General features: G+C 41.1%; 1 protein-coding gene across 1 annotated transcript in view; it reads left to right on the top strand.

The window, feature by feature from the left end:
- JSRP1 (junctional sarcoplasmic reticulum protein 1) overlaps nt 1–14,188 on the top strand; it is a 161,377-nt gene that overhangs the window by 132,725 nt on the left and 14,464 nt on the right. The window lies entirely within an intron of this gene.

Consider the following 14,188-nt stretch of genomic DNA (forward strand, 5'->3'; position numbering starts at 1 on the left):
TTCCACGGCCATCTTCCGGCTGCCACTTTCCACGGCCATCTTCCGGCTGCCACTTTCCACGGCCATCTTCCGGCTGCCACTTTCCACGGCCATCTTCCGGCTGCCACTTTCCACGGCCATCTTCCGGCTGCCACTTTCCACGGCCATCTTTCCGGCTGCCACTTTCCACGGCCATCTTCCGGCTGCCACTTTCCACGGCCACCTCCCACCTGAGAATTTCTACGGCCACCTCCCGACTGAGACTTTCTTGTGTATGAAAATGGGACATAGTTTTAGTTTTTTGGTCATCAAACACACACAATTTTGAGCTCATGACTGTTGCAAATTGAATGTTAACAAATAGAAAAGACCCCAGCATTTTTCATTCTTTTCCCAATAACTTTTGGCTACTACTGTCTATTGATATGTAAACCACTTTGTTAAATCTGAAATTAGTGATCAATAATAACATTTAGTTAACATCATTCATTTTTTGACAAGAAATATATTGAACAATGCAATACCTGGCTCAAGCTGGGCTCCTCCACATCTTCCTGGGTGGAAGGCCCAGGTTGTACGTCAGAAGCTTCATCTGAGGTTGAAGGACGGGTTGAGAGTGATGGCCTGATTTCAGTCTGGTCTGATAAAAACTGCAGTCTGTTGTAGTACCAGAGCCTGGGGACATAAATGTCATCTGCTGCTAGTCCTGATCTCATTGAATCCTGGATCTTTTTGCACTCCCTATTATATGTGCTCCTCAGGCCACCAAGTTAAATATATCCTTTGTTGAGATGGTCGAGAAGGTGGACATGTTGAAGAGGGCCGACTATGATGGGAAATATGAACCGTCTAGAAGCCCAAATGTGAGAAAGGCCAAAATCATGGCTAAAGTTGTGAAAAATCTGCAGAAGAACTTTGGGGTACGACGATCCAAGGATCAACTTAGGAAACAATGGTCAGACCTCAAATTGAGGGAGCAGGATCAGTACAGAAGGATCAAGAGAGTGCTGCAAAAAAGTAAGTATTTTGTTGTGTGTTATTATTATTATTATTACTTTCATGCTGCTCCATGTGCTTTTCTTTACTGTTGTACAGTTTAAAATGGCATTTAAAATGACAAGTTTCAGGTTCGTGGGCACATTAATTGTTCGTAGTAAACATCGTTCGTTCGACCGCTAATGCGATGTTTTTGGCAGATGCAGGTTAACTACATTTGTTCAGGCTTCTTTGTATTAAAAGTTTAGATGTTTTTGTAACTAGAATGAAATGCAAACTTGATTCAGTGTAAGGAGAGGACACTCAGCAGCTGTTTACACATCAGGACGCAGGAGCACTAGTGTGGGACACCAGAACACCCTTTTTAGGGTGTCCCACGCAGGTGCTCCAGTGGATACGAGGTGTCTCTTTATGTGGGATACTTTAACAAAAAAGGTAAGTATTCCAGCTTTCAGAAAGGGAAAAAAATCATGTATTCAGCTTGCAACTCTGCCAAAACAGACAATTGCATGACACTTCCAAGCAATGTTTCATATTACTATTTCTTGCCTCAATTATATTTTTTTTTAATTCACATAAGGAAGAAAAGACTTGGGACATGAGAGGACACCAGGGGACCCCCAACCTCCTAAAGATGGGGAAGTCACCAAACCACAACCTGAGGATGTGGAGGGAGGAGAGGTTCATGATAAAAGGTGCGTGTCTGAGACCACAGCTTCAGGTAATAGATGTATGCCTACATATTTATAATGGTGTGTTTTATTCTTTTTAGGTGATGTGGATGTTGTGGAAGAAGAAACTAATTTCACCAGTGCAAGTGCACACGTCCTCATCGGGGAGATCATGGTGTGCAATAGTGATTTCGAAAAGAAAAAGGAAAACATCAATGATGTTCAACAAAAAATGAAGGACATCATTGATGTTTTAGGCAGAATCTAAAACACACAAATATTGTACCATTTTGTCGTGGAATTTATTTTAAATCCATTTTTAAAGCCCGAATTTTGAAGATGCACACAGTGTGTCAACATGTGCTATCTGCCATCATGGGATATCAATGTACGTGATTTTTGGGTGCAACCCCTTTCTCCCAACTCAAGTAGGTGAGAGGAAGGGGTTGCACTCCCGATCCCCCATGATGGGAGCTAGAATATGTTAACATTAGGCATGCGATCAGGAGGGAAATCCACACTTGACTCCCAATTTGTGTGCATCTTCAAAATTTGGCTTTTACAGGGGTGACATCACCCCATCTGATGAAGGCAAGATCAACACAGTTTTAACATACTGATGTCTGATATTGCTTTCACTTTTTCAAAGTTGAACTTGTAAGTTCCTGAGTTGTGTATGTTATTATGGTTTTAAACATGCCTGTTTAACCAAAAGGCTATTTCTAATGTCGACCATAAAAATTTTATACACCAAAGATGTTGGTTTGTTAAAAAACCCTTTACTAACGTACATGTGAATGTGCACAGAGTAAAATATTTTCTACTCAACAATGTGTGGCTTCTTATTTCAATGCACAATACCAGTTTTTGGAGTAAGTTGTAGTTTAAAGTGACAATGGGGGTATTTACTAAAGGCAAACCCACTTTGCACTACAAGTGTAGTGCAAAGTGGATTTGTCTTTAGTAAATAACCCCCACAGTGCTCTAAAATTGGCCCCAATCAGGACATTTTAGGGACTCCAAACAATGAATTTATGGTGCTGAAAAGGATGATTGTTTTTATCATTAATGCATTACATACATTAACAACAAACAATGTGTGTAGCAGACCCACAACATAAGTTAGCTGAAGAAGAGATTGTCACCTCATGTATCAAATAAGTAATATTTGCACTATTGAAGAAAGTGGCCAAAAAGAAAAGCCCATTGGAGAACCTAGGAGACAGCTAAAAGAAACACAAGCAGTAAATCAAATACAATTTTAGTTCAGCTTGAAATAAAAATGTATTTTAAAAGTGTTTCACACATTTGCTAGCATATCAATGGCCCCCCTACCTGCAAAGTACTCCAGATATTTTTGTCTCACTTCGCGGGCACTTGGGGGGGGGGGGGGGGGGCAAGCCAGGACGGCCAGCTTCAAGTGCCATCAGGGTTGAATGACCAGGAAAGCTGGCCTCAGTCCCAACTGAGGCCACATAGTTTGTTGCATTTTCGTGTAGATAATTGTGCATAATGCAACAAGCAAGCACAATATGGTTCAGTTTATATTCCGCCATGTGGATTGGTGTCAGAAATAGGCAGAGCCGGCTGTCCATTATGCTGAAAGCATTCTCCACCACTCTTCTGGCTCTGGCCAGCCGGTAGTTAAAAACCCTCTGGTCCGGGGTGAGGGACCTCATCAGAAATGGCCTCATGAGATGGTCACCTAACCCAAACGCTTCATCAGGGACGAGCACAAATGGAAGACCAGCCATGTTATCTTCTGCAGGTGGCAAGCCCAAGCCACCATTCTGGAGGCCTGTGTAAAACTCTGTCTGGGCGATGACTCCACCATCCAACATCCAGCCATTCTTCCCCACGTCCACATACAAAAACTCGTATGCCGCCGAAACCACCACCAACATTACAGTACTATTAAACCCCTTATAATTATAATAGTATGACCCTGAGTTGGGGGGTGGGACAATGTGGACATGCTTCCCATCTGTTGCCCCTCCGCAGTTAGGAAAGTCCCACTGCTGGACAAAGTGGGATGCCACAGTCTGCCATTCCTGTGGGTTTGAAGGAAACTGTGGAGTCAAACAGGAAAAAAATTTTTACTTTTGCACATAACATTGCAAGCAGATTAGACACAAACATTCTTGGCCAACATAAGTATAACATTTATTGAAATGAGTATTTAAAGACAAAGGTATAAGGTGTACTTATCAGATTCCTCACCCCCTCTGATGGCCCAGTGTAAAAATTTTAGGGGGGGTTATGTTTTGGACAGGTAGCCCTCTCCACTTCATTGAGAGCTAAATATTACTTTGGCCAGCCTCTCCTTACTTACACTACTGGCAGCCCACTGGACAGATAAGAAGTATCATAATACAAAAATATGAATACATACTGTACAAATTGACACACATTGTTACATTCTGAAATTACCTATCAAGATAATAGGATAACAAAACTTGAAACGGTACCATTTGAAAGTATTCAGGCAGGCCCTTGCACTACATGCTTTGGTGAGTTCACCCATAAATATGACCACAAAAGAGGTAGGTATAGTGTGTATATGGGTTTGGCAAAGTCAACAGATAGAGGATTGGTATCGGTTGACTTTGTGGTTGGGGGGTTTAAAAATGAGTTTGTGCTCCAAAAAAAAGAAACTTGCACTCTGCCTGAATTTAAGGACAAAAATAACATTTAAACACATTTTAGGGGGTGTTTAGGGTAAGCACTACAATGGAGCTGACAAAATACATTGTTAAGTGACTAGGCTAGGAGTATATGGGCCTAGGATAGCATGCTGGGGAGGTTTGTGAAGGCAAACATGCACAAAAGACAAAAAAAAGGAGCATTAAAAGCTTCCAGCATGCATGAGGACAAAGAGGACATTGACAGCATATTGCAATCAAGGAAATTATGGAATGATGAAATGCATACAATACATTAGCATACATTAAATACATAGAATGTGATGTTAAAGGAAAAAACTTACCTTCATATAGTCCTTCTGCAGGACCTGAATGATGGCAGAACAGGTCTCTGGAATAATGATTCCCAGAGCCTGGGGGAAGATGCCTATTGAGAACTTGATGTCCTGCAGACTTCTCCCTGTCGCCAAGTACTGCAAGGTGGTGACAAGCCTCTGCTCAGGAGTGATGGCTTGCTGCATGCAGTTTTCCTGCTTGGTAATATAAGGGGACAGCAAAGCCAACAGACGGTGAAAAACGGGATCCGTCATCGGGAGATAATTCCTGAAATCATCAGTATTATTCTCCTGGATCTTCCGCAACAAAGGCATGTGAGAGAATTGGTCATGCTGGAGCAACCAATTCTTTGTCTATGAACTCCTCCTCCCCCTGTTCATGAACTGGACTTGGGTCAAAGTAAGAACTCCAACACCAAGCCCCTGCACAGCACGAACTCTACGACGAGTACGTACCTGCAACATGGCTACAAAACGGTCGGCTGGTCAGAACGAACTAACAGAAAGCACTGAAAATCAGAAAGAACCTGAGAAGAACGATCTGAAAATCAGAAACGAGCGGACAAGAATGCACTGGAAAACGGATACAAACTTTTAAATAGAACGCACTGAAAGACAAACGAACTGACAACACATACTGAAAAACAGATACGAACCCACAAGCACAAACTGAAGAGCAGTAACGATCTGAAAAGCACAAGGCTGAAAAGCGCGAACCGTCTCTCACCAAACCTACTAACATGAGATTAGCAGAAGGAGCCCAAAGGGTGGCGCACTGGCTATTGAACTTCCTCTTTATAGTGCTGTCATACGTGTTGTACGTCAGCGCGTTCTTGCCGAACGAAATTTCCGACAACATTTGTGCGACCGGGTGTATGCAAGACAAGTTTGAGCCAACATCCGTCGGAATAAAATCCATGGTTCGGTTGTCGGAATGTCCGATCGTCTGTATGCAGCATTAGAAGCAAACTAACAACATTCGAATGTTCTAAGAATTTTTGTTACGGAAGACATTTCCTTTTTCCTAACATTTTTCATTCAAAATTCTATAACTAGCTTAAAGGGGTATTAATTACTTCCCTACAGGGCCTATTCTGACATTTCTCTCCTACATGTATTAATAAAATACACTTATATATTATTTTTTTGCATTAAAATTAATAAAACTCAATTTTTTTACAAGATATAAAAGATGATGCCATGCTGAATAAATAGATACCTAACGTCATGCTTTCAAATTGCGCTCACTTTTTAACAAAGTCCGCTTTTTAAAAATTTTTTAAACATTCCTTTGTGATAGAAATAAGGCATGACAGGTCCTCTTTATGGAGACATCGGGGGTCTATAATACCACAAATCTCTCCTCTACCCTGGAAAGCATGAGATTAAAAGAAAAAAGAAAAACATTGATCTCTGCTCTCCATAAAAAAAAAAATTTCAGTGTTTATATCTTCCAAAACCGGACGTTGCTTCCGGCCTCCTTTTACAAAAAAAGGAATCACTGGCTGAAAAAAGATACCAGGATGATGCCTGTAGCTGCGAGTGTCATCCCGATATCCCCACTTCAGACTTTTCCCTTTTGTTTTCACCTGGTAATCTGGTCATTAACACACCTTCTGCACAAGAGTGCCTTCATTCTGAATGACGGAGCACCTTTGGACAGCAGCATTGGCAGTCTGGGGGAAGGGGTGTTAGATGGACTAGTAGGTTCACCTACACTAACAAATTGAAGCTGAATTACAGATAAACCTTTACAAGCAGTTACAGAAAACTGTTTTCCCTTTTGGGTTAAAAGTTTTTTACATACCTTAAATTAAAAAAAAAAACATTGTAAGCACCCCTGCAAGTGGTAAATGGTTTATCTCAACCCACTAGCTGCTACATTTGCAAAACTGCTTGCTCTTTTGGAAAACAGACTTATTGGCTGGATCACCAAGTGAAAATAAAAGAAAGCCTATAAAAATAAAACTAATGCAACCATCACACTAAGAATTGGTTAGTTGCAATATAATTGTTTGCTTTTGGGTTTAAGACCCTGCGGTTCAGGTCTGTACATCCGCAATGAGCTATAACACTGAGCTCAAGGCCCTGGCAAAAGACCAAGTAGGCACTGCAAAGACCGTCAGAGGATTTTTACATGTATGTTTTTATTTTTATTTTTTTGTTTTACAACAATAAAATGCCTACAAATTATACATACATCTCTAATTTAACCCTTAAGTAGGGTACATGCTATAAGATAATTGGGGGAATGATTGCTGATTTTCCTCATTGGTTCACAGCAAGTCAGAACCGAGGAATGAAATAATATACAAAATAAAAGGCTTTTTTGTTGTTGGTTGTTTTTGATCATGAGCAGTCTTTCGTTTCTGATTTTTCTCATATGAAAATTATTCATTCTGTTCCCTTATGAGAAAAATTTTGGAGTTTGTCCCCTCGAAAATTTCCACTTGGAAGATCAGAATCGGCTGTTGAAAGTTGTGTACGCAGAAAATCTTACGATCGTTCCTCAGACAAAAATGTTCCTCGATTTTCTTAGTGTGTACAGTAGAAGCTTAAGGGCTCCTTCACACGGACGTGTCTGTGTATGGAGCCCCCTCTGCTCAGCGGGGGATCGCTCCGTCGATCCCGGCTGAGCAGGAAGATGACAGGTCTGTCTCTGCACACTGTGCAGGGACGGCCCTGTCAGAGCGCCGCTCTCCACTATGGGGGATCGTATGAAGACGGTTCGTAGAGTCTTACAATCCATTTACAATCAGGAGTGCCTATTAGCATCCCCCCTTACATCCAGGAGTATCCATCAGAATCCCCCTATCTTTTCAGCAAGGAGTGCCTATCAAAGTTCCCCTTCCCCTTAAATTTACATCCCCTTTATTTCCAGAAGTACTTATAAGTACTTCTAATCATTCAGGAGTGCCTATTAGAGTTCCTCCTCCTCTTAGGTCCAGGAGTGCCCATCAGAGACTCCACTTACATTCTGGAGTACCCAGCTGAGTCTTGTGAGACTTTTCTTTTTTTTTTTTTTAATTTAGATTCAGTTTGTGAACAATGAAAACCAGTGGCTTTGTGTAACTGAAGGGTAGGCTTGTATACAATTTTTGGGCAATTGTTAGGCATTTTGTCACGCCACCCTTGAAAAACCTGGTTGTAAAAGGCAGCTTTATTGTATCACAGAGAAAATATATAAAAGTGCAGGGTAGCGTATTGTGACAAACAAGGGAAAGCTTTCCAAGGGGCATGCAAAAAAGAAGAATTTGATGCTCTACCCCACACTATCCAAAACCAAAAAAAAAAGCTTTGACTGGGGGTTCATCTTAAAGTATATTTGTCAATATAGGGTCACTTAAATGAAAAATCATATATCTGAAAAATGAAAATGCATATTCTACAAAAAATATCATCATTTCGCTATAATGGGCCTTTAAGGGCAAGCAACGTTTTAAATGTGTACACACGACCGGACTTTCCAGTAGACTAGGTCCGATAGTTTTCCCGACAGACTTTCGGCTGAGTTCCAACAGACTTTCCAAATGAACGGACTTGGCCATACACAAACAGACTAAATCCGCTCTAAAGTCCGTTCGTTTTGAACGTGATGATGTAAACGGGACTAAACAAGAAAGTTCAATAGCCAATAGCTGCCCTTCGTTTGTGTGCTAGTCCGACGGACCGAATGCGACGCAATGGTTTTCCCAATTTTATTCCGTCGAAATTGAGTCCGTCAGATAGATTTTAAACAGGGTGGTTGATCTGCATTTTTACTGGCCGCCCTCTTAAACTGTGCAGTGAAGGTTGGGAGGGGTAGTACTTATTTCCAATACCGCAATGCTTTGTGACGTGGCAAAAAAATTACAGCATGCTATGTTTGGCAAGCAGTACTGTTGCCAAATGACTGATGCAAGTGAATGGGGTTGCACCCCAAATAAATATTTTAATATTTAATATTTGCCAATTTACTAGGATTTCAGATAACTTTTTTTTTCTTTTGCGGTTGCGATGCGGTATACCAATAGAAAATCCCTGTTCGGCCACAAAAAAAGCATTCAGGAGGCGAAAGGCGACTTACCTGACAGCTGTAGCTCTACCACCCTTTGAACTGCCTAAATCATATGTAACATCCTGGTAAATTTCTTAAGAACATCTTTGTGTGCAAGTAGCTTGTGGGTTTGGTTGTGTCTTGATAAACCCATGCAGCAAAAGATAGAGGGAGAGAGGTATGCTGGGGGAAAGCTGGGCTAAATAACATGTACAATACCTTTAGAAAAAAAAAATATTGAACGTAGTATCATATTTGACAAAATAGAAGAGAGGAAACTTTCCAATGGACTCCAATTCTGCTAAACCTAATTACTAAAAGCTAACACATTTAAAGCCTTTAAAAACCAAATTAGGATTACAAAATTGAGACCGATTTGTATGCATTTTTTTGTGTATGAAAATTGTATGGCAATATTTTTTCCATATTCTTTTAGAAAAGGCTTACTTTAAAAGCTCTTTTACATGGCACGAGCATTCTTTTCTGGATTTGCCACGCTATTTATCGGCTAATCTACATTTTCTTTTTAACATGGAAGTCTGCTGATCTAAATGAACTCCTTTACCAATTTGAAATATGTGGTGTAAGTAATAAGCTGATTAATTAAAGTAGATTTTGATTAGAAAACACAAACTGCTTTTAAATCTTCCACTACAGACATTACATTTTTATTACTTTTAAATACTTTAAATAATTTTTAAAGTGTTTTAAAAATGAGCCAAAACATTTTAAATTGAATATCAAAATCATTAGAACTTTTTAAATATTGGGAAAGTATTAAATAAAATTAACCAATTAATAAAAAACAAATTTATTTCACTGCTTTGTAAATAGGCCCTTGAGTAACATTATTGTGTCAAGCCTCACTTTCTGTTATCCCCAAGCCAACTACTTTTATAAATCACATTAGTTACAGTGGTTGTTAAGCCACTTTATGCATTCTCTCTGTTTAATAATCCTTTGTGCCCTTGTGTCTGTGTTTTATAAAAAATATGCCATTCTTTTCCTTATCTCAGAGCGCCACTCAGTGCCCACGTGACCTCCACCTCTCTGCTCTCCCTGCCTGACAGCTGCAGTGGGTGGGGCTGGGAAACCCCTGCTGACATCAGTTGAGAGGCAGGGAGAAGAGGAGGAAAGAGGCAGCGGGTCATGTGAGCAGCAAGTGGCACTCTGAGATGAGTTAAAGAATGGATTATTTTTAGGGAGGGGGGAGGTGGACATAGGGAAACACAGGAAAGCTGCAGATAGCGGCAGCTGATGGGGGCACGTAAACTGACCACGGTGTGAGGGCTCAGCAGCCATGATACAAGCGCCACAGTATCCTGCAGGCCAGGATGCCCAACCCCATCTGGGAATGTGAGATGTGGTTTCCATACACAGCATGGAAGATCGCTAACATGTCTCACTGGACCCTAATGTGCCTGTACACAGAAACCTCTATGAGTTTTTAATGCACCTTTTATCATTAAACATTACAGTCCATATGCAGAGGCGCCTGTGTTTTTTTTCTCTCTCTCTCTCTCTCTCTCTCTCTCTGCATGTTTGGAGTTTGCTTCCACTCCCTCTGCAAGGCTTGCCCTGACACAGTGGATTGTTTCCTAATACAGAGCTGGTTAGCTCAAAGGACTTTCAATAAACTTGTGTTAGTGGCACAGCCTATAGGATGTTTAAAACGATCCCATGTATTTGTCCCTTTTTTCAACTAGTAATCCTGTAAATAACCCACCTCCTGTCCTAGAGCGAAAGTGATTACTCACTGTACTGTATCAATGAAGAGAGCAAGATTATAGAACCTTTCATTTTCTTCTCTATAACATGAGGGCAGTTATTCTAAGAGTCCTGGATGGATGCCCCTAGCAGTGTCACTGTCCACCCACGCTGCTGAGGACGCCTCCCGGTCTCCCTAACAAGGAACGCTATCCGGCCACTCACAGAGAGGATTAATTCATTTGACGAGCATACCTACCTACTATGTCTTGAAAGTTGTTTACTATTGCAGCCATTAAATTTCTTACTGCTACTCTTAGATGGTGCTGCTTTTCTTCTTGTCTCCCCCTGCAGAGTCGCTTCTAGCTCCTCCACAGCAGCCGCCACTAAGTCTGCATATTGGACTTTTTTTCTCAGTGACATTACTATTGTTCCCGCTTTACCTGTGCCACAAGGACTTGTTTGGGGCTGACAGCCTTCAGTGCGCCAGATCTCCTCCCCCTTGGCAGTTATTCTGTAGCCCTTAACATACCTCCTGATAAAATTGTTTAGGATAAGATTTTAGAGTTACCAGGACAGCATTTCAATAGTATATTTAACAGACCAATGGATGTAAATAAGAATGTAGGCAATAAAGAAGAACAAAGCTCTGGTTATAAGCATCTGCCCCATTTTCACAAGAGCACTTATGTGCTCCGTGTAGAGTTTTTGGCCCTAAATGAGCTGATTTTTTTTTTTTTTTTTTTTTTTTTTAGCCCAGCCAAGGTCCGCTGAAGGATTAAGCAAGTGTCTTCTCAGGTAAGTTCTAGTAAAATACCCTCTGGCAATTTCAGAAATCAATGCTAGAGGAGTGGAAACTCCAAAGTATAAGCCAGTGGCAACGTAGAAAGGGCTGTGCCCAGTAAACTCACAAAGCTGATTGTTGTGATTGCTCTTTGCTCACGTAAGAAACGAATCCAAAATCTTGTTCAACTGCTCCCTTTTTTGTATTCTTTATTTACATTTTCAAAAATACATAAAAAAGAGTGGGGTCAAGGGTGGAAAAGGGTAGGCTACAAGTACATAAGGTGGGGGTGAGAATGGTATCATGAATTACTGCCTGACATTTGAGGCAACACATAATATACAAGCCAAGATGCAACCTGTCAGGAAACGTAACAGTAAAAGGAATATCTGTGGATTAATAGCAATATTCCTTATTAGCTAGCCATGGGCTAACTAAGAGTTTGCATGCAATACTTTCATTCCCAAGAAGGAGGTGGAAAACGATAAGAACCACAGAAGTGACACCCTCAATGAAAAAGTAGGTAGCCACTGACAGTGATGTAGTGGGAAGGGAGAAAGTCCCGTAGGTTGAGTTACGTTTAGTGGGACAAGTGAGGGGAGGAGTTAGGTTTGCTTCCCTAAGGGACATTTATGTGTAAGGAACTTTGCCAACTCCAGCAAGTCTATTTCACAACTATCTTTGATTTCCTACCTGGTCTTCCTCAGTGGTATTGGGAGTCTGTAGACTTTTTTTTTTAGTAACTGCTTTAAGCATGATGCTCCACTAGTCCACTCTATAACTGGTGCATGTGTGTGAAGCCATGGAAAACCCAACCGGACAAAATGAACGAACCTGAGTAACATGTAGAAATAAGTGTTTGTTCTCTGCTTGGAGTGTTCCCAGAAGCAAAGTGAGGGGCACAGTGGCATGCTGAACACAGCCTGGTAGTACTGCCCTTATTTACTGCTGAGACCAGAAAGGGTTTTACCTGAGGCCCAAGCAGCATTTTACACAAAATTCACAAGAGTCCACAAAAAGGCTTAAGTCCACAAACTGTTCTTTTGGAAAGAGCTGCATGGGTAAAGTGACCTTAGTACCCAAATTACAGAGCAGGAGATGACATCCATAATGATGAGGTGGCTGTTGGTGCAGATAACACATCCAAGGTAAGAGCAAGGGTCTCTGTCTGCATCTGGAACATAGGTGCAGAGACTGACAGCTGAATGATTTGCTTGAGAGTATCAGAGATCTTTTCCAAATTCACCTCATTCTTTTGGACTAAAAAAAACAGGTCTCTTTTGAAAGGTGTCAGCGAAATCTATGGCCCGATCAAACTGTAGCAGAGGCAAGAGACCTTGTGTGGGCAAACCTATGCCTTAAAAAGAGTTGAAGTGCAGGGTCTAAAGAAGTTGCTTGGTGTTCACCAGAGCCCCCTCAAAGTATGATGGGCTTTACTGTGAATGACTCTCAGATCAGTTACACTAGGAGTGGTAAAAGTTGACAAAATGTAGAAACAAAACAGAGGTATAAAAAGTATAAAGGTACAGAATTGCTAGACAAAGTTGGGGTCAAACTGGCAAAAGCTTGGAGGAAGCAGAGAAAAAGGTTCATCAAGAAACAGACAGAGGTCATAAACGGGTGTCAGAACTGGAAAAGCGATAAGGAGTACAGAAACCTGATAACAGATACTGGGGGGGGGGGGTTGCTTAGGCAGCTACCAAGTGCACCAAGCAGGTTAAAATATGGTTAAAATATGTTTCCTGGACATGGCTTCAGAGTAAGTATCTAGCAGCCATTGTTGGTAGGAACCAGCAGGGGGCAAAGCAAGAACATTTATGAACGTGGACTCAGAAAGACACACAGCAATTTTAAGGTGTTTAAAAAGCTGTTGCACAGATGAACGAGAATCAAGTATAGGACTTGGTGCAAAACAGCAGACTGATCTTGCATAGACTCAGCTGCCCCATGAACAGCTGCAGATAAAGATACAGGTTTTATTCTAAATAAGAGGGAATGGTGACATAGAGAAGTTCACTGTTAAGGTTTTACAATTTAAAGTTATTGTAAAGTTTGTTTTTTTTAGTTAAAGATAAACATTTCATACTTACCTGTCCTGTGCAGTGGATTTGCACAGAGCAGCCTCGATCCACCTCTTCTCGGGTCCCTCTTCGGTGCTTCTGGCCCCTCCCTCCTGCCAGGTGCCCCCATGGCAAGCTGCTCAGGCACCCGACCCGAGCTGAGCCACAGCCCACCCCCCTTCTCTCCTCATTGGCACTGCTGTCTCAGCCAATGAGGTGGGGAGTCCTGAGCAGCCGAGACACTTCTACAACATTGCTGGATCGAGATGGACCTCAGGCAAATTTTAGGGGGGCTGCTGCACACAGAAGGCATGTTATCTTAATGCATAGAACGCATTAGGATAAAAAACCTTCTGCCTTTACAACCACTTTAAGAACAATTATCCCAAATGGATAATAAACACAGATTTTTCTTTGGAAACGTTTACATACTGCCAAATGTGTGACCATTTATAAAAAGGAAAATGGTCTCTCTGAGTGATACAAAATTACTGCCCAATAAAAGTATTTTAAATTAATGCAGATTTTGTCAACATCTTATCTGGGAGAGAGCATTAAAAAAGGTAGCTGATTGTACAGCGCAGAGGAGAACCGGAGAAAAGCTGACCATAGATAAAGAGGGAAAAAGAAAAGGCAGAATACAACAGATTGTGGGCCGAGGTGGAATACAGAAAGAAAGGGTTGTATTTTAAGAAGTATTGGAGAATGCTGTAAGGTACAGAGATTAATAAAAGATTCAGGTCTGGCAGGAATCAAGAGAGTGTAGATCAGTGTAATCAAAGGCAGAGATATCTAGGGTTGATTAGCAGTATTGGCTCTGATAAGGACAGAGGGGAATTTTGGTGTAATTTTGGACTGTTTTTTTAATGAAATTAAAGTTAATGAATATGGCAACCACATAGAAAAACAACAACAAAGCCAACTCAAAACTGAAATAAATTAAAAATTTGACTTAAAAAAAAAACCTAACAATTGGTA

The sequence above is a fragment of the Lithobates pipiens genome, unplaced genomic scaffold, assembly GCF_037356315.1.
Source record: "Lithobates pipiens isolate NorthernLeopardFrog02 unplaced genomic scaffold, aLitPip1_a1.2 Scaffold_13, whole genome shotgun sequence".
NCBI classification, from domain to species: Eukaryota; Metazoa; Chordata; class Amphibia; order Anura; family Ranidae; genus Lithobates; species Lithobates pipiens.